Source organism: Dendropsophus ebraccatus, chromosome 7, assembly GCF_027789765.1.
Source record: "Dendropsophus ebraccatus isolate aDenEbr1 chromosome 7, aDenEbr1.pat, whole genome shotgun sequence".
In the NCBI taxonomy this organism is placed as follows: Eukaryota; Metazoa; Chordata; class Amphibia; order Anura; family Hylidae; genus Dendropsophus; species Dendropsophus ebraccatus.
This window is the reverse complement of record NC_091460.1, coordinates 134,670,883-134,697,118: the sequence shown is the minus strand read 5'-3', so window position 1 is coordinate 134,697,118 and position 26,236 is coordinate 134,670,883. Positions and strand designations below refer to the sequence as shown.

Genomic DNA, 26,236 nt, shown 5'->3' with positions numbered 1-26,236 from the left:
AAACGAAAATAGTTCTATATACGCCAATTGTGAACCGCGACAGATGCAGATCCCGAGTCATCCTCATTCTTAGTGATCCTGGATAAGCCGCCGGATCAAACCTATATTTTCAGTTTTGTTTTTTTTTCTTCTTCTTTTTGGCATTTTGTACATGCCTGCATACTTGAATAAATGCACAGCGACCGCAGATTTGGCTTGGCACAACGCTTAGAAAACGGTTTGCACTTGGTACGACGTCTGGAAACTCCAACGGCAATGACTATTTATTGAAAAAACAACTTTGTTTTCTTTTCCTTTCCCCGTCCTTGCAGCGGCTACTTTTTCAATAAAACCTATGTTCCATCTTAAACTCCACTGCCCTGGAAAACAAGCCGAGTGAATGACTAACATTATACAATCTTGCTAAATGCGGACATGACTACAGCTGGACAATGTACAGATGCACAATGTATTGTCTGGGCACCTTGATAACTCTCCCGGTAAGTTCTATGCAAGTGACAAACACAGCTGCTACACATAACAAACTCCGCTCTGCTGCATATGCAAAATACAAAAAGAAAAAAAAAGCAGCAACGTCAAACGGGACTAGTCAAACATCGTAAGCAAACAATGTAAAAACAAATTGTTCTCTGTCAATGGGAGGGTGATAGATCTGGAAATTTGTTTCGCAAGTTGCATTTTTCGAAACAATGCAATCTGTCAGTCCTGGTAACCCTTTGCAAGCCTCCCAGGCAGCCCCCCTCTCCCTCTATTTTTTTTTTTTTTTTTACTGCTCTCCTCTACTCCATCCTTTTGTCATTCTTGGTCTGTGGTGCCTGCCTGTGCCCCTGTCTTTGTTTTTATAGTGAAGGTGGGCCGGGCTTCATACCATTCAGAAAGTGAGCAGGGAGAAGGGGCAGGGATTGGTTCAGGCATCTGTACCCTCCTCTCTTGGTTGGTGGGTTAGGTGCATAGGATTTATTCACAGGGGAGGGGGGAGGCTCTGTGCTCTGCTATTGACATTCAGCACCAATGCACTACAGTATCAGAGTGAGAGAGAGCAGATACCTAACACACATTGCAGAGGCACAGCAACTTTTCCAGCAAGAGCATCTATGCCAAGACTTACTGCACCCTCTTAACCGGTGGAGGATATTGGATATCAGGGCAGGCTGGCAGTCTTTCTATCTGTCACTTTGCAACCTTTGTAAAGTTATAGAATTGCAAAAAAAGTGCACAAACTGTGGTTGCTTCTAACTTGAATTTGAAGAATATTTTGGAGATACGTTAGAGGATTCGGGGACATTTACGGTGACGTCAGAAGCATCAAAAAGTAAGGTAAGTGGAAATGACTCATGAATATATACATTTATATTCTCTCTATATACTTTTTAGTATAACGTAATCAGGACTAATTTTATATATATATATATATATATATATATATATATATATATTTTTTTTTTTTTTTTACATAGGAGTGCAGGAAACCTCATCATATCATAAAGTATTGTCATCAATACAGATAACAACACAACAAATAAAAATAAAAATAAGTTAAATGATTCCCTCTGCTCTGCTACATAAACCAATTTTAGCATACATCGTTCTTCTTTTTATGAATGCAAGTTGTACTCTCGACTTTTCTATACTTAGCAAGTTATATTAGTAGGTGTTTGCCTTTTCGTAATATAACTTTGCTTTTATATGTATTAGGACTGCAAAGTGTGGGAAAAAAAATTATGTGACATTTTGCTGCATTGCGTTTTTGCTTTTTTATAAAATAAAACAAAATACAGAAAAGTAAAAGCAATAAAAAACCAATAGCTGGAGTGGTGCTCCTCTGCAATGAAATAAGCAAGCGTCCCCTCTCCCAAGCAAAGCCCAAGGGCTGGGGATGTGAGTGAAGGAATGACTGTCTGGCGATCGGTTGAACGAGTTAATTGGTCTCTCTAAGTTCTCTAAGACCTTTGAAAAGTTCCTTGCAGAGCAGACCCAGGAAATTGCAGCTTTGATATCGCTGCCAGTGCACAATCAGGGCCGCTTTATGACATGACTTGTAACTGGAGGAGGTATTTGACTTGTATGGTAAAACTTGGCAGAAGAGATCTCAACTTGATATTATTGCATTGTTGTGGCCGCCTTTGAATTTTTGTGTCTTGTTTGTTTTAATAATTCGGCTTCTACGCTGGGGGGGTAAGCCGGGCTGCCTGGTCTAAGCAGATTTGTTTGTTAGAGATGAATCAGCAGGATGCGTTAGGTAGGGCTTGATCAAAAGAGATGGATTAGCAGACAAATAATCTCTTAGTACACATGTCACTGAGCAGGGAGCATATGGCCGGCTTGTTTTCATAGTGTATCCCTTACATATAGCGATGACCTTATGAGTTGGCGTGCTGTAAGCCTGGGGCAAATCAATGCAGGGGTCATATTGGCTAGGGCTAAGAGTTACCTTACTTTGTGTAATGTACCGGACAGGAAAACTATAAGGGGACATTGAGAACATGATACGCTGGGAGCCTGCAGGCTTTAGAGTATTAGCACACTGGTTTTAACCATCAATGAGCACAGTTTTAATTTCCTTATTAAATCATGGTGATGTACGAACAATATTGGATAGATCCGAGATGATATAGTTGAACTGTACAGTGTATTATAACGTATATGAAGGCAATCATTTTGATTGACCAGATTTTGACGTATGCAAGGTATATCCTGCTTACCACATTGGCTGTTTTCACTTTGTCGGTGTGGAATATGCTCACTGGTTATACATGTATAAGTGATTGTCTTACCTCTTATTGGGGTCAACACTACATCTAAAACAAGTATGATTTTGTTTAATATGTCTGTATGTGTATGTGTGTTTGTCTGTGTGTATTTGTGTATGTACGAGTGTGTTTATTAGTTTATGTTTTTGTATGTATGTTTTTGTCTATATGTGCATTTTCAATGAAATAATTTAAACCGAAATTTTAATTGGTTTCGTCCGCTTCTTCCTCATTAACGCATGACAATTATCCTGTCTAATCAGTCTATTCAACATACGGTATAACCGTACTCACCTATATCTTGGTTATTGTGAAAAAGCCAAGCTATAAGGATAGATATAACTGATAAACAAGACATTATATCTAATACACTCATTTTGACTGAATTTATAATATTTGATACAATCAGTTATTAACGTGTAATTGTAAATATACATTTACTGGTCAGATTGTAACCACAGAGGATCTGCATTGGTTTATCTAGTTTTACCGGTGTGGAATAACTCTTAGAATTCCTATTCTCTTTGCAAGGTATAAATTAGGTCAGACATAGAAACAGAGTACTGCAGGCAGATGTATGTAACCCTATGCCAGTGTCATGCTGTACCCTTCTACCGCCACTATGGGTCACTCTAGGGAAATATTTGGAACGCTTACTGAACTCGCACAATCTGGAGCAGTGAAGTTTATAAGGGGTGAATACATAATGGGATGTACTCGAAATGTACTAATAACCTAAAGAAAGTCAGGCAGCAGATAAATCCACTTTAGGATTTATAAAAAGAAGGCTATATAGAAACCAGTAGTGCATTAATATAAGCCACATTTCAACTTCCAGCAATTCTATTATCTGTTTTATTTGTAGACTAAAAGACTAGCCAGAAAGATGTGGTTTAGCGGAAGCGGTCTAAATATAGTGAATGGAATAATCCCCATCCTACTGCGCAGTAACTCAGTCTCTTGGAAGGCAGAGCAGATAAATGCACTAAATACCATTTGGGAATTAAAGAGTTAATCAGAGACAGGTCACCGGCTGTAAGGTGAAACATCTCATATTGTGCAGAGAGTTTAAGAAAAGGACAGCATAGGATCGACCCTCTGATCATCTCATCTCTAATTCTTATATAAAAATAATCACTTAGGTCAAATAATGCGTATTGTTACACCTAGGAAAGAATTGAGTCTTTTAAGAGAACATATTAAAGGGGGAGATTTGGAAACTTAACCAAAATTCATAAAAAAACGAAATGAACTGTACAACGGTATAGGAGTAGGAGAAAAGAGTGGGAACATACTTTAGGGGTGCACTGTGTGTTCTAATTGTCTTTGATTCTGCAATAACCTGCGAAAAGCTGTGACAAAAAAAACACGAGATCATGAATTATGTCGGATGACAAACCACTACTATAGGTGACAAGTGACAGGTGAGAGAATTGGATGCCTAGATAGATAGATAGATAGATAGATAGATAGATAGATAGATAGATAGATGATAGATAGATAGATAGATAGATAGATAGATAGATAGATAGGAGATATATAGATAGGAGATAGATAGATAGGAGATAGATAGATAGATAGATAGATAGATAGATAGATAGATAGATAGATAGAGATAGATAGATAGATAGATAGATAGATAGATAGATAGATAGATAGGAGATAGATAGATAGATAGATAATAGAAGACAGATATATAGATTGATAGATAGATAGATAGATAGGAGATAGATAGATAGATAGATAGATTGATAGATATTAGATAGACAGATAGATAGATAGATAATACTGATTGATAGATAGATATTAGATATTAGATAGATAGATAGATAGATAGATAGATAGATAGGAGATAGATAGATAGGAGATAGATAGATAGGAGATAGATAGATAGATTGATAGATATTAGATAGATAGATAGATAGATAGATAGATAGATAGATAGATAATACTGATTGATAGATAGATATTAGATATTAGATAGACAGATAGATAGAAAGATAGATAATACTGCTTGATAGATATTAGATAGATAGATATTACTGATAGATAGGAGATAGATAATAAATAGATAGACAGACAGATAGATAATATCTGCAACACACACAGCTGTACCACATGTGACAAATATAACGCTGCATGGAAATAGTTGGATGCCTAGATAGTTCGACAGATGAACACACACACACACACACACACACACATACACACACACATACACACACACATACACACATGAAACTATCTGCAACACACACAGCTCTGCTACACTTGCCTACAGCCTTCAGTGTTTGCATATTTTGCGCGCTTTTCTGCTCAACCTAATATACACCATATTTCCATCCTTACTCCATCCTCTCCCAGTTACTGGATGTAGCAGCTAAAGTCACTTTATCGACTAAATCTTGAAGATGAAAAGAGCCGCCTAAAAATAAAAACTTTGCTGCTTGAGATTTTCATTGTTTGCCCGGCGCATTTCTGAAATCGCGTCTCTTCTACAGACGTAGCCTATGATGTCACGGGGAGCTAGAAATAGATGTCAATGGGCATTTTCATCGTCTCACTCGAGTTCCTTTTCAAAACATTTAGAATAAAACTGCACGCAAAAGAGTTTCCTCTAAGCTTCGCCCGCAGCTTGTTTGTCCTGGAGACAGTGCGAGGAATGAAGAAAGATGACATGCCCTTTACAAGTCCTGGATGCCAGCACTTCATTGCTATTACTTCATCTGTAAAAATACCTCTTTGTCTATTCGAAAATCCTCAGAATGTTTTACTTCACCCAAAACACAGTTCATAGGATTGTGTCTGTGCCAAAACATGGCATTAAGATGGGAATCCAGTGGGAGAGGGGGTGAACCGTGCAGTGTCGGTATAGCTTAGCTCCATAACTGGAGACCTAATGTAAGAAGTGAACTGGGACTGGCATGGAGTATAGAATCGCCACCATTACGGACCTTATTAGTAAAAGAGTTTAGTTCTGGGATGAGTTTTTCTAAAAATATTACCATCATCTTTATTACCGCCAATTTCCTCCTTTACGGCGTAAAAAATCTAAACACGATTATTGAACGTATTTTTTAGGCATTCTAATCTGTCCCTATATGTATAGGTATTAGGCGTTAATTTTCTCGTCAATGATATGGGGAATTTCTCTTCACAGTCACTTTATTAACCTCTAAATTGCGTCTTCGTTTCGACTTGTGTTATTAATTATGTGTTTTGTATGTGAAACAGGGACCCCTGCGAAAATGTGTGTGAATACGTTTCTATGTGTGTGTTTGTGTGTGTGTGTGTATGTATATGTGTGTGGTGGTGTGTGTGTGTGTTTGTGTGTGTGTATGTGTGTGTATGTGTTGGTGTGTGTGTATGTATGTATGTGTATGTGTGTCTGTGTTTGTTTGTGTGTGTATATGTGTGTGTTTGTGTGTATATGTGTGTTTGTATGTGTTGGTGTGTGTGTGTATGTATGTGTTGGTGTGTGTGGTTGTATGTACAGGTATGTGTGTCTGTGTTTGTGTGTGTATATGTGTGTGTGTGTTTGTTTGTGTGTGTGTGTGTGTGTGTGTAAGAAGACAACCATCATCCTAACTATTTATTATCTGGACATCCCTGTGAGTGGGATCGAAACAGCTGGCTCAACCAAAATTGAGTGAATCAGGCGAGTTTACTAGAAAACATGAACACTGGCATTTTTTTTTTAAGAAAAATTTGTGCGAAATGTTTTTTTCTGTAATATAATTCACCCTGCCCCCTATGCACCTACAGAAAAGCCTGAAGGTTGTTACCTAGCAACAGCACGGTGACAGCACGGTGACTTCTATCTCTGTGTAATGTAGTTGTCAGCTTGCTAGGGGGAGCAATAGTTGTTTTTGCCTATAATATTATTCTATCTTCTCTGTTTATTAAGATTGGCACAGATAGTACTGGTTTTCTGTCCCTCTTTATAAGTAAAGATAGTACTGTATTCTTTTTTTTTTCCATAAGTGAACTAGATATAGGGGGAGATTCATCAAACTGGTGTAAAGTACAATTTGCCCAGTTTCCCCTAGCAACCAATCAGATTCCACCTTTCATTTTCCAAGGAATCTGTGACGAATGAAAGGTGGAATCTGTTTGGTTGCTAGGGGCAACTGGGCCAGTTCTATCTTACACCTCTTTGATAAATCTACCCTATAGTGTGTACACTTAAGGCCCTATACACTGGCCGATGGTGAGGAGCAAGTGAGCACCAACCTGTCAGATCAGCGTTGCTTGCTCCTCATTCCCCTCGAGCGAGAGAGGCTCCCCAGACAATCTTTAGATCATCCAGGGAGCCCATAGGAGATAGCGGTGGTCTGCTGCCTATTATACAGAGCGACGGCCAGCAGACCATCGTTATCATTGAAAAATTTTTCAACATGTTGAAAGACAAGGATCATCCGACATCCTGCATGTCGGCTGATCGTTGCCTTTTAACAGGAGCTATTACATTAAGTGGTTACCGGCCCTAACAGCCTATAATCACTTGATGTAATAGGGCCTTAAGGCTACAAAGTGCATTTAAATGGTATAAAAACTATGGTAGTAGACAAAAAAGCATACCCACAAGTGTAAACGGTCCCAAACAGAGATGACTGAAGCGGGCTTTGTTAAGGTTCGCTTTTAAATCCAGCAGTCTGCCGATTCTGTGGAGAAGATGGAGGACTGCGTGGAAAACATGGATACAGCCTATGGCTCGGTTCACACTATGTGAACTAAAAATGTCTGTCTTTCATAACATTTGTTATTTTAAAGCCGATCCTTCGCGCAAACCTTAATGAACCCGAGTTGCTCATCTCTAGTCCTGACCACCTGGCCTACATCTCAGACTCCAATGTTGTTTCGCTGCCCTTGGCCTATTGAGATAGTAGTGGGATGATGCTGCGGTGTCCTCACATATCTTCACTTGGCATTAAGCTTAAACTTTACAAAAGAGAAGTCGTAGTTCACAAACAAGAAAATATTATACTAAACAGACAGATCTTGAACAATAAAGTTTTTTCTTAACCCTTTCAGGATCTGGGGTCATTGATACCTCAATGACCAGGTTGTGTTTAGACCTCAGCTTATGGGATCATAATGATCCCATAAGCTGATGTTTGTATGTCTGCCCCCTCTCCTCTGTCCCCTGCCGCTGTTACAATCTTTTGACAGCGGCAGAGGAGAGAGGGGAGGGGGCAGAGCTCATGGGCGCACGCCTTCACTCCCTCCCCCCGCCCGCCTACGTAGTGAGGAAACCGGAAGCCTGAGGCTTCCAGTTTCCATGGCTACCATTGGGGCTCTGTGATCACTTCACAGAGCCCCGATGGACACCGGCAGAGAATTCTCCCTCTGTAGAGGAAGAATTCTCTATCAGGAGCCCTATAGAGGCTACGGTCGTGCTGCCCGCAGTATCTATAGGGTTAACTCTCAGCACGGAGCGCGATGGGCCCCCTGCTATGACTAATACTGGGGACCCGCTGTGGATGACACAGGCGAAGCTCCTGCGCCTATGTCATCCTGGATCGTTAATTAACGTCACTGCAGCATCAGGTATAGGCTGCAGCTCTGTTAATTAACTGTGGAGCGGCGGGAGGGGGTTAAGCCCCTAGTGCACGGGGTGACTTTGAGGAGCAAGCGAGCGCTGTCAGCGCTCATTTGTTCCTCGTTCCCCGCTCACTATTACACACGTCGGCAGCGAGCGGGTGAGTGTGGGAGGGGCTTCGGGGGGGGGGGCAGCCCATAAAGGATAGCGGTGATCTGCTGCTGCCGCTTCTATTCCACAGAGCGATGGCAGCAGATCGCTGCTATTATTGTCGTTTGTCTTTAAGCATGTCGGCTGACCGTTGCCTTCTATTACCTTCTATTGCCTTCAATTATCTTCAATAATTGTTCTGTGTAGTAGGGCCGTTAGGGTCTTTTGTAACAAAACTCTAATTGGTTGAGGAAAGAAAAAATGAGTCAAAAACCATTCAAAATTAGGCATTTTTACCTTTCAAAATTATGGCCCTATTCCACGGGCCGTCTAGAGGAGCAAACGAGTGCTCTCAGCGCTCGTTTGCTCCTCGTTCCCCGCTCGCTGCCGCCGCTATTCAACACAGCTGCAGCGAGCGGGTGAGTGCTGGGGGGGGCTGCCCGGGTGATCGCTGATCGTCCGGGCAGCCCATAGGATACAGCAGTGTCTGCTGCCGATGCTCCTATTCAACGGAGCGACGGCAGCAGATCGTTGCTGTATCAGTCGCTTGTTTTTAACATGTTAAAAAACAAGCGACTGCAACGATCAGCCGACATGAACGATGTCGGCTGATCGTTGCACTCTATTCCACGGGACGATTATCGTCCGTAGCGGCCGAAACCGGACGCTAATCTTTCCGCGGAATAGGGCCTTTAGGCAATTTTACCTTTGAGCAAGCTTTGGTCTGGTCCCAAAAGATCTCTCATTTGCATTTGTATCAGGAAAGATTTGTTATTTGTATTGTTCCTTTCTTCTATTATTTGTCTTGTTGAATGGGGAAGACCCTCCCTGCAGGATGCACAGGAAATTGATGTTTGCTATTTGTGCTTGGCATGCGTTGCCAGGTCTTTGTTTAGTTAGTTATATGTTTTAATGATGAAAGGCCGATGTGGATCACACACACATTACATTACACATCCACGTATTTAGTTAGCATTGCAATACATTATTTACAAAAAAAAAAATACAATTATTATATTTTACAAACTTTATTATTTTAAAAAAATTCATCCCATGCAAAACATGATTCAAATTCAGAGGGTCAAATCCATTCCATACATAATTTTTCAACCCTTGGAATACATAAACATAAGAAGACTTAGGGCCCTTTTACATGGAAAGATTATTTGACAGATTATCTGCCAAAGATTTGAAGCCAAAGCCAGGAATGGACTATAAACAGAGATCAGGTAATAAAGGAAAGTCTGAGATTTCTCCTCTTTTCAAATCCATTCCTGGTTTTGGCTTCAAATCTTTGGCAGATAATCTCTCAGATAGTCTTTCTGTGTAAAAGGGCCCTAAGAGACCTTTTACACAGGACGATTATCTTGTGGAATATTGTTATATCGTTTGAATTTAAACGATAATCGTTCTGTGTAATTGCAGCCAACGGTCTAAAAATCGTTAATCGTTCATTAACCGTTCGCTGTAGTTCCGCATTTGTTCACTAATTGTTCAGTGTAATTGCACATTGTTCCTCCTTTTGCTGGGATCAGATGGAGTAATTCATCGTAGTAAGGGTCCTTTTACACAGAAAGATTATCTGACAGATTATCTGCCAAAGATTTGAAGCCAAAGCCAGGAATGGATTTGAAAAGAGGAGAAATCTCAGGCTTTCCTTTATGGCCCGATCTCTGTTTATACTCCATTCCTGGCTTTGGCTTCAAATCTTTAGGAGATAATCTGGCAGATAATCTTTCTGTGTAAATGGACCCTAACAATCGTAACTAACGACCATTGATTTGTGTAATATGGTGAACAATTTCAGGTTAACGATAAACAATCTCGTTTTCGATTGTTTATCATTAAAAATTGCTTTGTCTAATAGGATCCTTAATCCATTATATGCCAATATATACAATTGATCATAGGCGATAGCTAATTCCTTTATACACAACATACCTGTGCTCCGTTAAGACAAGTCCCCCGAACGCCACCAACTATCGTTACCTATTCATATCCTCATGGGGCTATCCTCTGTGTTTGCTGTTTGTGCTTTGCTAATTCTTTGTTTGGTTACTCATGTTTTGATAATGAAAGGTCAATTTGGATCACACTTTGCAAAAAACGGATGAAAAAACAGATGCATTTGTGTCCATTATAAAAAATAAAAGGCTCAAAACCCTTCAGTTTTTTTTAACATACACAAAAACATGGTCGACCACATTTGTGCATACGCTAAAAAAATGGATGCATTTTAATCTGTTTTTTTTTTTTTTTTTTAAATGGAAGTCAATGGAAATATAGAGGCACACAAATGTATAAGTTTTTTGTAAAAAAAAAAAAAAAAGGATATAAAAATATAGTGTGAACCCAGATACAAGATACAATAATAAGAAATTGAACATCTATAGACCTAATCATTCCCAACCACAAAAACTAAATTATGCAGTTGTACACATTATTGCGCAAAGAATGAATGAGTCACGGCCTGGCGTGCATGGTAGACAAAAAATATGACTCCTCTCAAAGTTTGACTAGCTGAGCTGTTAGAAGGGTGTTTTCTTATTGAATGTACATATGTCCCTAGTACAAATTTTGCTTGTAAAAAAAAAAAATAGTCCGGTTCAGCCAAAGTTTTATCATTAAACAACTTTTTATGTAGCTGCCCTCTGTATGTGTCCGATATACATCTATAACGATGGGATTGTGCAGATGATGGTGTTGTATTGTACATCTGGACTGAGGAGTCGGCTATATTACTGGCAGGAGGCCTGTCGGCAGCTGTAACCTGACACTGATCCGCCACTTCCTCAAATACCAGACGTGACACTTGTTAGAAGATTGATACCTGATGCCAGGTATTCCCTTAGGGCCCTATTCCACAGGCCGAGCAAACGATGTAAACCAGCGTCGATCTGCTAGATTGGTGCTCGTTTACTGGGCCTATTCCACGGCCCGACAATCGTTACCGATGTCCTTGCAGTTCTTGTTTCATACATTACCTGTCCAGGCGCAGGTCTTCTCCTTCTCCCGATCCCGCGCGCAGCAGCTTCGGAGCGGCCTGACTGAACTGACAAAACGCTCAGCCAATCACTGGCCGCGGTGGTCACGGCCAGTGATTGGCGGAGCGCTCTGTCAGCTCAGACAGGCCGCTTCAAAGCTGCTGCAGCGTGGGACCGGGAGAAGGAGAAGACCTGCGCCTGGACAGGTAATGTATGATGTTTGTAAAAATCGTCGTTCGCCCGCCGCGCACCAATATTTCACGTAGCGATGCGCGGGTGGCGACTGATGATTTTAAGTTTGAACCTAAATGAACGATCAGCTGATGGCACGATCATCGGCTGATCTTTCTCTCAATTCTACGGAACGATAATCGGCCAAATCGGGCCGATTCGACCGATTATCGCTCCGTGGAATAGGCCCCTTAGAGAGACATGAGTTGTATAATGTGTTGAACAATCCAGTATGCTAACCCTTTCACAACCTGGGGTCATTGATGCATCAATGCCCAGGCCGTTTTTGGACATCAGCCTATGGGATCATAATGATCCCATAAGCTGATGTCCCGGTGTCTGCCCCCTCTCTGTCCCCTGCCACTGTTACAATCTTGTGACAGCGGCAGGGGAGAGAGGGGAGGGGGCAGAGCTCATGGCCGCGCGCCCAGCGCGTGCCCTGCCTTCCCTTCCTCCTCCCGCCTGAGGCTTCCGGTTTTCATGGCTAACATCAGGGCTCTGCGATCACTTTGCATAGCCCCGATGGACACCGGACAGAGAATTCTTCCTTTGTAAAGGGAGAATTCTCTGTCAGGAGTCCTATAGATGCTGCGGTCGTGCTGACTGCAGTATCTATAGGGTTAACTCTCAGCACCGGAGCACGGCTTATACAGTTCACACAGTGTATAGCCGTTTTTACGGCCGTACATTGCGATGATTTCAATGGCAATTTTCATTGCAGGCACACCCAAATGAGCCCGCAATCTAAAAAAAAGAAAATGATGTTCATCCGGCCGAAACTGCAGACAACATGTCAAACAACGGGCGTTGTTTAAACAGTGTGTGAACATAGCCTAAATATTATGTACTACTTAAAAACTATTACTAGATATTACTGGACTTTACTTTTGAAAGCAAAAAAAGTGTTGCACTTTGTGTGTTACCATGAAAAATACCAGAAAAGACAATGGAAATATTGGAGGGACCTATTAACACCAATGTAAACCGATTTACCCAAGGAAAGTTGATAAGAACTTACAATTAAAGGGGCTATCCAGCAAAAATCTTTTTCTCTTCAATTAACTTGTTTCAGAAAGTTATATAGATAGATTGTAATTTACTTCAAGTCTCAAGTCTTCCCATACTTATCAGCTGCTGTATGTCCCGCTGGAAGTGATCTCTGCTGAACTGTCCAGAGCAGCAGCAAATTCCCATAGAAATCCTCTACTGATCCAGACAGTCTCTATCTCAGACATAGGTGGCAGCAGAGAGCGCTGTGTCAGACTGAAATGAAAACACCAGCAGCTGATAAGTACTGGAAGACTTTTAAATAGAAGTAAATAACAAATCTATATAACTTTCTGAAACCAGTTGATCTGAAAGAAAAAGATTTTTGCTGGAGTACCCCTTTAATATTTAACATTCTTACACATCGAATAATAACAGGTGTGTATTCTGTTTTTAATGGAACGTTTGAGTTGTTTTTGCAAGTTTTTGTTTTCATTTCTCTTGATCTTTGTAGCCTAGTGCTATAGTGAAAGGGAAAGAACTCAAGGTATCTAATGGCATGTGGTTATGGATCATCTACCTAATTTGTGCGTTCTGGATACACAAGACGTGTCCTCTTCTGCTAGAGAACATGCATGTGAGGAATGCTGGCATCAGAGACCGTGTTCTGCACAGTTTACAACATTATTCTTTTAATCCAAAAGTAGAATCAGCACTCGGAAGAAATTTTATGTAATTAAAGGGGTTGTCCAGCAAAAATCTTTTTCTTTCAAATCAACTGGTGTCAGAAAGTTATATAGATTTGTAATTTATTTCTATTTAAAAATCTCCAGTCTTCTCATACTTATTAGCTGCTGTATGTCCTGCAGGAAGTGGTGTTTTATTTTCAGTCTGACACAGTGCTCTCTGCTGACATCTCTGGCCAAGACAGGAACTCTGTCTCGTTTTTCTATGAATCCCCATAGAAAACCTCTCCTTCTCCTGTCTCGGCCAGAGATGTCAGCAGAGAGCACTGTGTCAGACTGAAAATAAAACATCCCTTCCTGCATGACATACAGCAGCTGATAAGTATGGGAAGACTGGAGATTTTTAAATAGAAGTAAATTAAAAATCTATATAACTTTTTGACACCAGTTGATCTGAAAGAAAAAAAAAATCTGATGTAAAGGTATGGTTTACATTAAAGCGGTACTCTGGCGATTTTCTTTTCTTTCAGATCAACTGGTGTCAGAAAGTTATATAGATTTGTAATTTACTTCTAAAAATCTACAGTCTTCCAGTATTTATCAGCTGCTGTATGTCCTGCAGTAAGTGGTGTATTCTTTTCAGTCTGGCACAGTGCTCTCTGCTGCCACCTCTGTCCATGTCAGGAACTTACAGCAAATCCCCATAGAAAACCTCTTCTGCTCTGGACAGTTCCTGTCACGGAGAGAGACGGCAGCAGAGAGCACTGTGTCAGACTGGAAAAAAAAAAAAAAACACCACTTCCTTCAGGACATACAGTAGCTGATAAGTATGGGACGACTTTAAATTTTTAAATAGAAGTAAATTAAAAATCCATATAACTTTCTAAAACCAGTCATTTTTTTTTTACCGAAGTACCAGACAGCTATTATACAAAAAAAATACCATAAACAGCAAAATTATTTTTTGGCCACCTAGAATGTATTTTTATATGTTCTGTACTTTAAGATAGGATCAGTAAGATGGGTGAAGGCTACACTTTTTATGTTTTTATGGTGTAAAGAATTGTAGCACATGCAAGTAATTACTATTCTTTGTAATTCCATTATTAAGTACAATTGGAAATGTAAACCCAGTAATTACACGTGGCACATTACTGGCAGAACACCGAATCCGTTCCCCCCCAAACAAACACAATTACGAGGGGCTGGTAGCCTCTATCCGCGTCTATTACAGGGTCCTCTCTTCATGTTACCATATGGGATGGTACAGCTTTCAGGTTCGTGTCAGGATACAGACTCACTGATGTGCAGCTCACCAGGGCCTGAAGCAGATTTTTAGATTTTATCTCTATTATGATTTTCAGACATTTTTTTTTTTTTTGCTTTCAGACATATTTAGAACAGCTGTGAAATGCTGCCGAGCTCGATAGGATCAGTGATAAATGAAGCCATTACATGTTCCCGTTTGCCACTCATTCAAGGCCTGGTTTGCTGAAATGGAAAGTGTGACCTAGAAGGATCACGTCTTTGCCAAATTTAAAAAAAAATAATTAATATCAAATCCTGAAAGAACAGCAGATGGCGCTGTACAAATATTAACCAAGCTAAAAGGCCATGGGGAAGATTTATCAAACATGGTGTAAAGTGAGACTGGCTCAGTTGCCCCTAGCAACCAATCAGATTCCACCTTTCATTCCTCACAGACTCTTTGGAAAATGAAAGGTGGAATCTGATTGGTTGCTAGGGGCAACTGAGCCAGTCTCACTTTACACCATGTTTGATAAATCTTCCCCCTTGTGTCTGCTATGTGATATCAAACAGCAGGGGCGTAACTAGAAAGGGCTAGGCCCCATAGCAAACCTTTGATCCCCCGTGTGTTAGCCTTCTGCCCAGTAGATAGCATGTGCTAGGCATCTCCCCTGGTATCCCCCTTGTACTGTAGATAGTGTCCCCCATGGTAGGCATCTCCCTGGGTACTATGATGACAGCTCAGGAAGCCCAGTGTATTGCAGGGATGGGCCCCCTCATGTGGCGGGCCCTATAGCACCGGCTATGGCTGCTATGGTGGTAGTTACGTCCCTGTCAAACAGCTATAAAACACTCAACATACAACAAAATAGAGATCTGTGATACTTCAGGGTAGGTGCAGTAGACCCATAGAGGGTCCGGCTCTTACATCCAGGTAGGGATAGTTATCCAGCGCTACAAAAACATGGCCACTTTTTTTTTCCAGAGACAGCACCACTCTTGTCTAGTCATGAGCGAACATGTTCGTACAAACACAACGCTAATTGTTCGTATTTGGCAATCTGGAACAATTTGTTCGATGATCGGAATGGTTATAACAATAATTTTCAAACATATTTGAACATGTGAACGTTTATCTTGGGATGTACATGCGCCGTAATTTACGCTTTGCACTTGATAATCTGTACGCTCGTGACTGAAACATACGCTTCTACATTACAACATGATAAAATTATAGACATAAAATGGAAGTGTGGTCATAACACAAAACTTTACATTTAATTCAAAGCGAAAATCTTTTTCTTTCAAATCAACTAGTTTCAGAAAGTTATATAGATTTGTAATTTACTTCTATTTAAAAAAAATCTCTAGTCTTCCCATACTTATCAGCTGCTGTATGTCCTGCAGGAAATGTTTCCTTTTCAGTCTGACACAGTGCTCTCTGCTGCCACCTCTGTCCATGTCAGGATTTGTCCAGAGCAGGAAAGGCTTTCTATGATGATTCGCTACTGCTCTGGACAGTTCCTGACATGGACAGAGGTGGCAGCAAAGAGCACTGTGTCAGACTGGAAAGAACTTCATGCAGAACATACAGCAGCTGATAAGTATGGGAATATTTGAGATTTTTAAATAGAATTAAATTACAAATGTATATAACTGATTTGAAAGAAAAATATTTTCGCCGGAGTACTCCTTTAATAAGTTTTCAAATGTTTCCGTGCCATCAGTTGTGGAAGTAACATTAACACCAGTAAATAAACAGCTCCACGGCTCAATGCTTCTGCTTTTCGGTAACTTCTACAGCTGTTGTATTCCGAAGAATTATTGTCTTTAATGGAGTACAGCTCATTTCCAGCCTGCTACATAAATGAACTGACATCAAAAGCCTGATGTGATTTGTGGAGTGCCAGATCTGTGGCGAGGATACAGCTATTCTCCAGAACCCTGACTTCTAGCCACTGCTGCCTACATTCCCAATGTGCCGTCACACAGCTACAAATAAGTACTGGAGATCTGGCACTAGAATAACACAACATACTTCTAGCAGCATGGAAATAAGGTTTTCAGGGAAACTATTGGAATCACCAAAGTTTTAAGAGTATGAGAACGTGTAATATAGGTGGGTTTAACCATTTTAAAGGGGTTGTCCAACGAAAATCTTTTTCTTTCAGATCAACTGATACCTGAAAGTTATATAGATTTGTAATTTACTTCTATTAAAAAATCTCAAGTCTTCCCATACTTATCAGCTGCTGTATGTCATGCAGGAAACATTTTATTTTCAGTGTGACACAGTGCTCTCTAGTGACATCTCTGGCCGAGACAGGAACTGTCCAGAGCAGGAGAGGTTTTCTATGGGGATTCATAGAAAACCGAGACAGAGTTCCTGTCTCAGCCAGAGATGTCAGCAGAGAGCACTGTGTCAGACTGAAAATAAAACAACATTTCCTGCAGGACATACAGCAAATAATAAGTATGGGAAGACTTGAGATTTTTTTAATAGACGTAAATGACAAATCTATATAACTTTCTGATATCAGTTGATTTGAAAGAAAAAGATTTTCGCTCGACAATCCCTTTAACTGTCAAGTTTTGGGACTGCACGGCAGCTACAACTTTAGCCTGACAGTCGTAATCTATTAAAATACATTGACAGAAGGCTGTGTTCATACTACGTTTTTATTATGCATCGTTTGCAAAAACGGATGATAAAAATGTAGTGTGAACCCATGTACCAGCACAGTGATCAGCTGGGGATTGCCATCAGCTGTTTATTTCTGCTGCAGCGGCCACTACAGGCGTGGTGTAATATTTACCATCTTCAGATGAACATTTGTCCGTGTAAGGGTATGTTCACACTGAGAAATCCGGGCAGTTAACCCGCCGGGGATTCCACCACTCACCCCCACTCACGGCTCCATTCTATGGTCTGGTGGATTCAACCGTCCATCCAAAGAATGAACCTGTTAGTTCACTCTTTGGAGTCTATTTCGTGGCCATGAGCGGGGGTGTGGGTCGGAGTCCGCGGCAGGTGAAAGCGGCGGTCTACTACTACTACTACTCCTATTACACGGATTGACGGCCAGCGGACCGCGGTTATCATTGAAGGTTTTTCCTCTACCTTTGCAAAGGGTCATCATGGAAATTAACAAAAAAGGATGGCGTATGTAGCCTTACATTACTGAAGCTTCTGCCCAGGGCCATATTAAGGGTATGTTCACACAACATTTTTCGAGGCAAAAGTGTGGATGTATTTTGATAATTACGGCCGTAAATAATTATCATGTTCTTTATTTACAGCTGTATTTATCAAAATACAGCTGTATTTTCGCCTCAGAAAATGCTGTGTGAGCATACCCTAAGGGCATGGGTCTCCAAACTGCGGCCCTTTAGCTGTTGCAAAACTACATTTCCCATCATGCCTGGACAACCAAATCCAAAGCTTTAGCTGTCCAGGCATGATGGGAGTTGTGGTTTCGCAACAGCTGGAGGGCCGCAGTTTGGGGACCCATGCCTTAGGGTGTCTTTGGTATAGATCTGTTAACCTATTATAGGCCCTCTACACACTCTAGACTAAGGGTCCTATTACACAGGCCATTCCCGGCCCGATCAATACTGTATATGAGCACTAATCTAGATCGGTGCTCGTTTACTGGGTCTCTTTCACAGTGCCATAATCGTTTAGCAAGGGCTGCACGGACATCGCTAACGTAATTCATTAATCCAACGGGCGAATCGGGGGCAGGGCCTAATTTAAGTACATGGGTCCTCAAAAATGTCCCCCTTAATCTTTCATTCAGTTGTCTGGGATATTTAAAGCGAATGTACCACTAGGTACATCGCTTTTTTGTTTTCGAGCACCGACCGGGCTTGAAGCACTGGAGGAAGACCTGCCGGCCCCCAGTGTGACTATCTGCCCTCTGTGACATGGCTCCATTGATTCCAATGAAACCGTGTTACAGAGGGAAGGGGGTTTTGTCATACTGGGGGCAGACGGGCCTGCCTCCAGTGCTTCATGCCCGGCTGATGCTCAGAAACAGACTGGCACCGTGTGCGGGAACCGGACCACAGTTCAAACAAAGGACCGGGGCATCGCATCCCAGCCCAGTGAATACCTATGGGGCTGCATCAGTATTACAATGATGGTGGATTTAGAGGTGAGAAAATTTCTTTCCATTGTCCAGACTGTACGCAAGTTCCTTAAAATCTCAAACTTCTCTTTTAATACTACACTATTAAGTTCAGTGCATCTGTCATACAGAGCACTTCAAGGAAAGCCAGTGTGAAACATGTTCGCAAATTACTTCTCTTTTAAGGTCATACATTAAAGTTGTTTTCATTGGCTTTTATATCCATTCCTTTTGTGAGTTGAAAGGGTGTTGTATCTTTCTTTAAAAAAAACTTCAGTACAATCTACCATGTCACAGTCTCTTCTGAAAATCAGAAAATACCCTATTGTACTCCGAGCCAAGTTGGTGCAAAAGAGCAGATCTAGTCTGAATATAGAATTATCACATTAAATATTCAGTAAATCTAACAGATCCGGATTTGTCAATCAAGGCGATCTAAAAAAAATTTAATTTTTTTTTTATAGCTGTGGTCTTGAGCCTAAGGCCATGTTCACACAATGTATTATTCTTTAATATGCTTCAATAAAAACAATGGCCGTCCTTTTCAGCCTGGGAAGCATTACATTGAAGTCAATGCAATGCCGCCTGCTCTGTTCACACGCCGCACCGAACAACTCCTGTTGTTCAGTGCAGCCGTGAAAGTAATTGACATGTCAAATAATAACGGCCAGTGTGCATAAACAGCGGACGTTATTAATTGCCCATGCACACACGGATTGCCTTTTTCGGTAGTCCATGCATCCGTGCTGTGCATGGAAATCAACGTTAAAAGGGTTGTCCAAGCAAAAATCTTTTTCTTTCAATTCAACTGGTGTCAGAAAGTTATATAGATTTGTAATTTACTGCTATTAAAAAAATCTCAAGTCTTCCCATACTTATTAGCTGCTGTATGTCCTGCAGGAAATGTTTTATTTTCAGTCTGACACAGTGCTCTCTGCTGACATCTCAGGAACTGTCCAGAGCAGGAGATGTTTTCTATGGGGATTTATAGAAAACGGACACTGAGTTGCTGTCTCGGCCAGAGATGTCAGCAGAGAGCAGTGTCAGACTGAAAATAAAACATTTCCTGCATGACATACAGCAGCTGATAAGTATGGGAAGATTTTTTTTTTAATAGAAGTAAATTACAAATCTATATAAATTTCTGACACCAGTTAATTTGAAAGAAAAAGATTTTTGCTGGACAACCCCTTTAATTGATTTCTATGCACAGACGGAATGGGCCACATGGAAAATAATGTTCCTCCGGCTATCAGAGTTCTGACGGCTGTATGAACATGTAAGCACCATTGGGTGTGCGTCCTGTATAACAACGGCCGTTGTTATACGTTGTGTGAACATAGCTTAAAGCTCACTGCACAATCTTACCTTAGTTTCAGAGACAATACAGTCCCAAACTTTCTAAGAATTTTGCATATTCTTTCTTCCTAACAATAACATTGTATGTATCATATAGTTACTATAGATAGATAGATAGATAGATAGATAGATAGATAGATAGATAGATAGGAGATAGATAGATAGATAATAGATAGATAGATAGATAGATAGATAGATAGATAGGAGATAGATAGATAGATAGATAGATAGATAGATAATAGATAGATAGATAGATAGATAGATAGATAATAGATAGATAGATAGGAGATAGATAGATAGATAGACAGACAGACATGGTATCCTTGGTATTCAAGATTATGCTTCAATGTTGTCCAATACAGTGGTGACTTGCATTACGAGCATAATTCGTTCCGGGATTGTGCTTGTAATCCAAATCAACTCTTAAACCAAAGCAAATTTTCCCATAAGAAATCATTGAAATGCAGACAATTGGTTCCACATCCCAAAAATAATTATTTATATTTGAATAACATGTAAAACTAATGAAACAAACATTTATAAACAGCTGCAGATCCCCATAATGCAGTAGCATAGTACAACAGGCTGGAATAGAGAAGCAGGGCTGCTGCCAGAGGTATGTGTGGTCACATGACAGCAATGGGGAAGGGGTGTGTGTGTGTTCAGCATGGACCAGAGGGAGAGAGGGGTTACAGCTATTGAGAGATTACCTCCACAGTCCTGTCCCCTGATGTGAGCCCCAGCCTGATGTGGATCTGCTATGATTTGGAAGGTGAGGGAGACTTCCTGGGTCAGAGTACAGGGCTGTAGATCCCGCTATACAGACGATGCCCCTCCCCCACTCCCCCTCCCACCCAGTACAGGGAGCTCTTAAACCAAAACAATGCTTTTAACCAAGTCACAATTTTGAAAAACTGTGAGCTCTTAAACCAAAACGCTCTTAAACCAAGGTACCACTGTATATACTTATTCTACGTGTGATCACTGTTAGGCTATGTTCAAACATGGTATATGATACCGCTGTTATACTGCTGACCGCTTGGCAGCATCTGGCACATTCCTGCAGCCGATACTACAGTTGGGTGTGCCAGTAAATCAGTAACCATTCACTACAATGTTATTTAGAGGCATTGTTTCCGGACGTTTCAGCGATTGTTTCAGCGATTCCGATTGTTAAGCGAACAGTATTCCGAAAATAATACGCATGTTCATTATTGTAACGCCGTTCTAAAGAACGAAGGTTATAATAATGATGACGGCACACCGGCGGCATTACTTTGAACTCAATGCAATGCTGCCCCTGCAGAAAAGAATGATTTCATTTCAATCAGCATCCGTTCCTTTGCAGAAAGAACGATGTGTGAACATAGCCTTACAGGGATGTAGCAGTAGAGGTTAGGGTTGCAGAAGTTGCAGCCATAGCCAGTCCTCTTTTCCTGGGGTATAAGAACAGCTGCACCACCGGGGTAGTCCAGTTACCATGTTATCTGATACTAATTACAGAAAGATGTTATGACTCTAAATGAAGCTGTAATTTTATATAAACCTATAACCTTATAGCAAGTAAAGATCATTTACAGCATGACATCATCACATAACTGGAAGATGATGTCAACCGCGATTAGGTACAAGTCCACCTCTGGTCCACGAATAGAATTTCCATTCTGCATCGGATCCTAGAGTCTAAAGGGGAGATTAATCCAACATGGTGTAAAGTGAAACTGGCTCAGTCGCCCCTAGCAACCAATCAGATTCCACCTTTCATTTTCCAAAGAGTCTGTGAGGAATGAGAAGTGGAATCTGATTGGTTGCTAGGGGCAACTGAGCCAGTTTCACTTTACACCATGTTTGATAAATCTCCCCCTTGGTCTCCAAACTGCGGCCCTCCAGCTGTTGCAATACTACATTTCCCATAATGCCAGGAAAGCCAAATCTAAACCTTTAGCTGGTCAGGCATGATGGGAAATCGTGGTTTTGCAATGCAACAACTGGAGGGCCGCAGTTTGGAGGCCAATAGTGTAAAGTGAAACTGGCTCAGTTGCCCCTAGCAACCAAGCAGATTTCACCTTTCATTTTCCAAAGAGTCTGTGAGGAATGAAAGGTGGAATCTGATTGGTTGCCGGGGGCAACTGAGCCAGTTTCACTTTAAATCATGTTTGATATATCTCCCCCTATCTACACATCAGCGTTAGTTTTGCAAAATCTTCCGATTCTTATTTATTTCTGCTAAAGCTGGACGTATATACAATATTCGTTATTCATCTGACTTTCTTACGGCATGAAATATCTGGCTCGCGGAAGATAAACACTTTCATTATTTGCTTATATTGGTGGCAGCAAAAACAGCCTTTAAATAGGACTTAAAAAAAAAAAAAAAGCTGCTCAGCTGTATAAATCTTGCGGATTAGAATATAATGCTTCTGACAAACTCCACTCGTAAGCGCCACCCACACGCCTGCCTGTGCCAGTGTAGGATGAAGGCGACGTCCTTACATTCCGCCCGCTAACTTACAATCATGGGCTCTCTGCTCCTTGTAATTAAGCCTTGGATTTTATTCCTTCCAGATGCATTGTTTCAGCTTTACCAGATGAATCGGAGGCCATAAATTACAATCACGTCTCTTTAACTCGATGACAATGTAGCACTGTGCTGAATGTTTTATCCAGATCAAGGCAGGAAGGGTAATTTGGTTAAGTTTAATTTCATTAGATTTTATTATTACAACAATGGCTTTGGAATATGTCAGAACACTGTTTTTTTTTCCTGTTGTGCACATGGCTGGATGGGATAACTGAATGCTACAACCCGTAAACTCACGTAGCAGTGCGAGGATCCCATAAAAGAGATTATAGTACTTAGTTTTGTGTTTTTATTAGGCAAGCTGATCCTTATATTAGACCTTGTTTCCCTAGGACAAAAACACCTTTCAGCAGTTGGAAACGCTCTTTGGTGAGGATATTAGGAATATGAAGGATGACTTCATGTAGTATAGAAAAGGGAGCATGAATTATGACCATCATAATAAGAGAAGTTGTAGTAAAATTGGAATATATAGTGTGCATGGCCAGGGGTGTAGCTAGGATTCACGGGGCCCCATAGCAAACATTTTTAAGGGGCCCCCCTCCCCTACACACAACACAAAGCACTGCGCATATATCTGCTTTACTGCTGGTGCACTTATAACCCCTGACCTCTGCACATTTTCCTTTCCTACTTGATTGCCAGCTGGAGAACAGAGGTCAGAGGTTATCAGTGCAGTGAAGCAGAGATCTCTGTCTTCTGCTTGTTAACTTTTTTTGTGTTGCAGCATGTAAGTAAACATTGGGTCACTTACACACTGCAGTACATAAGGAGTTAAGCAAAAGAACACATGCGCTTACCTTCTCCCCCGGGCCCCCCCTCCTGCACGGGCCTCATAGCAACTGCCTACCCTTCCTCTATGGTAGCTACTCCCCTGTGCATGGCTGTTCATGTTTCAAAGCTTTTAAAATAATATGTAACAATATATGCCTCACTTCTCATTAAAGAAGCAGGGTCTCCTGTCTTTGACGAATGTCCCTGCCCCTTTACACCAGCCCAGAGGTTAGCAGGCACACTCTGTGCATCACCACTTATACCCACTAGTAGTGATGATAGAACTTGCTGAATCTTTGGGTTTTTCCGAACCCAAAAGCTTGGTATTTGACTCCTGCTGCCTGGGAAAGTTGCATTCTGCCCAAAGGAGTCCTCGAAAACATGGATACAGCTATGTACACTGTATAACAACAGCCATTGTCATACAGGCCGAACACCGGCCGGTGTTTGTATGTTCCTGCGGCCGCCAGAGCTTTGACACCTGCAGGAACATTTATTTCCATACGGCCCATTTGGCCCATTAGGCATTGATTTCCATACACACCATGGATGAACAGACTGCATCCGTGTACATGAAAGATTAATAACAGGCGATGTTCATGAAACAGCTGCCGTTATCAGTTGTGCATGGAACGGGCAGCATTGCATTGATTTCAATACAATACCGCTGAGGCTGAAAAGAACGGTCACTGTTTTAATATAAAACAGCGGCCGTTATTTTAAAAATTAAAACATTGTGTTAGCATAGGCTGCATGCACATTTTCCTGGCAGCCCTAGGCAATGGAATTTCAATGGCGATCTGCTGGAGGTTATCCGCATGGATTTGATAGTGTGAACAGGATCTCGGAGAGCAGTTAAAAACCTTTTTCTCGCGGAATCATATTGTTGCAGGCTCAGTGATTTCATTGGGTGCCCTGTCATTCCTCATTTGTCCAGGGGTGGTGCTGTAGGGGAATTATACACTGTTGATTGTTATGGGACCCAATAGGAGGATACACAATGCTCATTCAACACTACTAAGGTGATTTTAATTTAAATAACTCAGATATACTGTATCCAACAGATTAACAGATTATGGTGGGAAAAAGCAAAGTTGTGTTTAGCATTGTTCTTGGTCTATTTGACAATGCCGGCCTATCAGTATTCATTTTATGTCTTGCAAATAAAAGCCATTTTAAATCTTTTTTTTTTTTTTTTTTTCTTGTCTTTAATCCGGATCAAAAAATCCTAATGCATAATGACCAGACAGGCGCTGAATGTTTTTTCTTCATTCCATTAATTAGACCTCCCGAATAAAAGAGGATTATAGATTTCTGTCATACAGACTCAGCTATGGAAATCTAATGACATCTGACATTGCAGAGGGTGCTGAAATCCACGGCAAGAACATCATAGCCGGGAATGAAGTTTTTTAAAGCCTCATATAGGAAATATCACGAGTCATTTAAAGATGACAAGAGAGAGAAAGCTTTACCCCAGCCAGGCAGTTCTGCTTCACTACTTGAGATATGTCTTTGATTATTTAAAAGGAGCATAATAAGAGTTAGTGGATTAACGTTGCTTTTGTCTCTTGAAATATTCCCACAGTATAAGTGACCTTCCAAGTTTTTACAGTTCATAACTAAAGTAATGACGTAAAACAAATATATATATATATATACAGTGGTACGTTTTTTTAAGAGTAACTTGAATTAAGAGCATTTTGCAAGAAGAGCTCACAGTTTTTCAAAATTGTAACTTGGTTTAAGAGCATTGCTTTGGTTTAAGAGCTCCCTGTACTGGGTGGGAGGGGCATGGTCTGTATAGCGGGGTCTACAGCACTGTACTCTGACCCAGGAAGTCTCCCTCACCTTCCAAATCATACAAGATCCCCTTCAGGCTGGGGCTTACATCAGGGGACAGGACTGTGGAGGTAATCTCTTTATAGCTGTAACCCCTCTCTCCCCACACAGAGAGTGCTGCTATACTGTGTCCACATCTGCCCTGCTCATTCCTTCATGCTCCCTGCAGTCTCTGTCAGCCCTTGTGTTTCCCTTCCTCTCCATTCCTGCTATAATGTGCCTGCACTTACCCTCAGCTGTACACACTGCTGCTATAATGTGCCTACAATTACCCTCAGCTATACACACTGCTGCTATAATGTGCCTGCACTTACACTCAGCTATACGCACAGCTCTGTGATTCTTACTTACTGATTGTTCCATGCTGAACACACCCCTTCCCCATTGCTGTCATGTGACCACACAGACCTCTGACAGCAGCCCTGCTTCTCTATTCTAGCCTGTTGTACTACGCTCCTGCATTATGGGGATTTGCAGTCCCATCCTGTATCTACAAACTGCGGCTGTGTTATCAGGGTTATGCAGTTACTATACATTATACACCACATGCTGATTGTTATACTGTACAGTAACTTATAATATCACATATTCTGCTGTTTCTGAATGTTTGTTTCAATCCAAGCACCACTATGCGCATGGTGTGCTGAGAATAAAGGTAATTGACTACCTCCATTCTCTTCATCCTCCTCTCCTTTGGGGGTTATTAGTAGTTTAATCCATATGCTAATCCCCTGGTATCCTTTCCATAGATAGTGTCCTCCAAAATAGGCATCTTCCATTATATCCTACCCTCCCCAGTACATAGTGTCCCCCATGGTAGACATCTCCTTTGGTAGTACGATGACAGTCTATACATTGTATATGTAGATTCCAAAGTCTGGTGTGTGGACAATGAAAGATGAGCAACATTTATTGAGGGCCTGGTGCCTCTTAAAGGGGTATTCTGATATCAAAAACATGTATTTAAGCAAA

General features: G+C 41.0%; 1 protein-coding gene across 2 annotated transcripts in view; it reads left to right on the top strand.

The window, feature by feature from the left end:
- The first annotated feature begins 838 nt into the window (after positions 1–838).
- The window catches only part of NDNF (neuron derived neurotrophic factor), a 38,871-nt gene continuing 13,473 nt past the window's right edge, over positions 839–26,236 (top strand). Inside the window, exon 1 of one of the 2 annotated variants that reach the window (XM_069978541.1) lies at positions 839–1,312. The gene's annotated coding sequence lies outside the window, so the exon portion shown is untranslated. Of the gene's footprint in view, positions 1,318–26,236 lie in introns of both variants that reach the window. The other variant, XM_069978540.1, reaches the window with a different exon arrangement.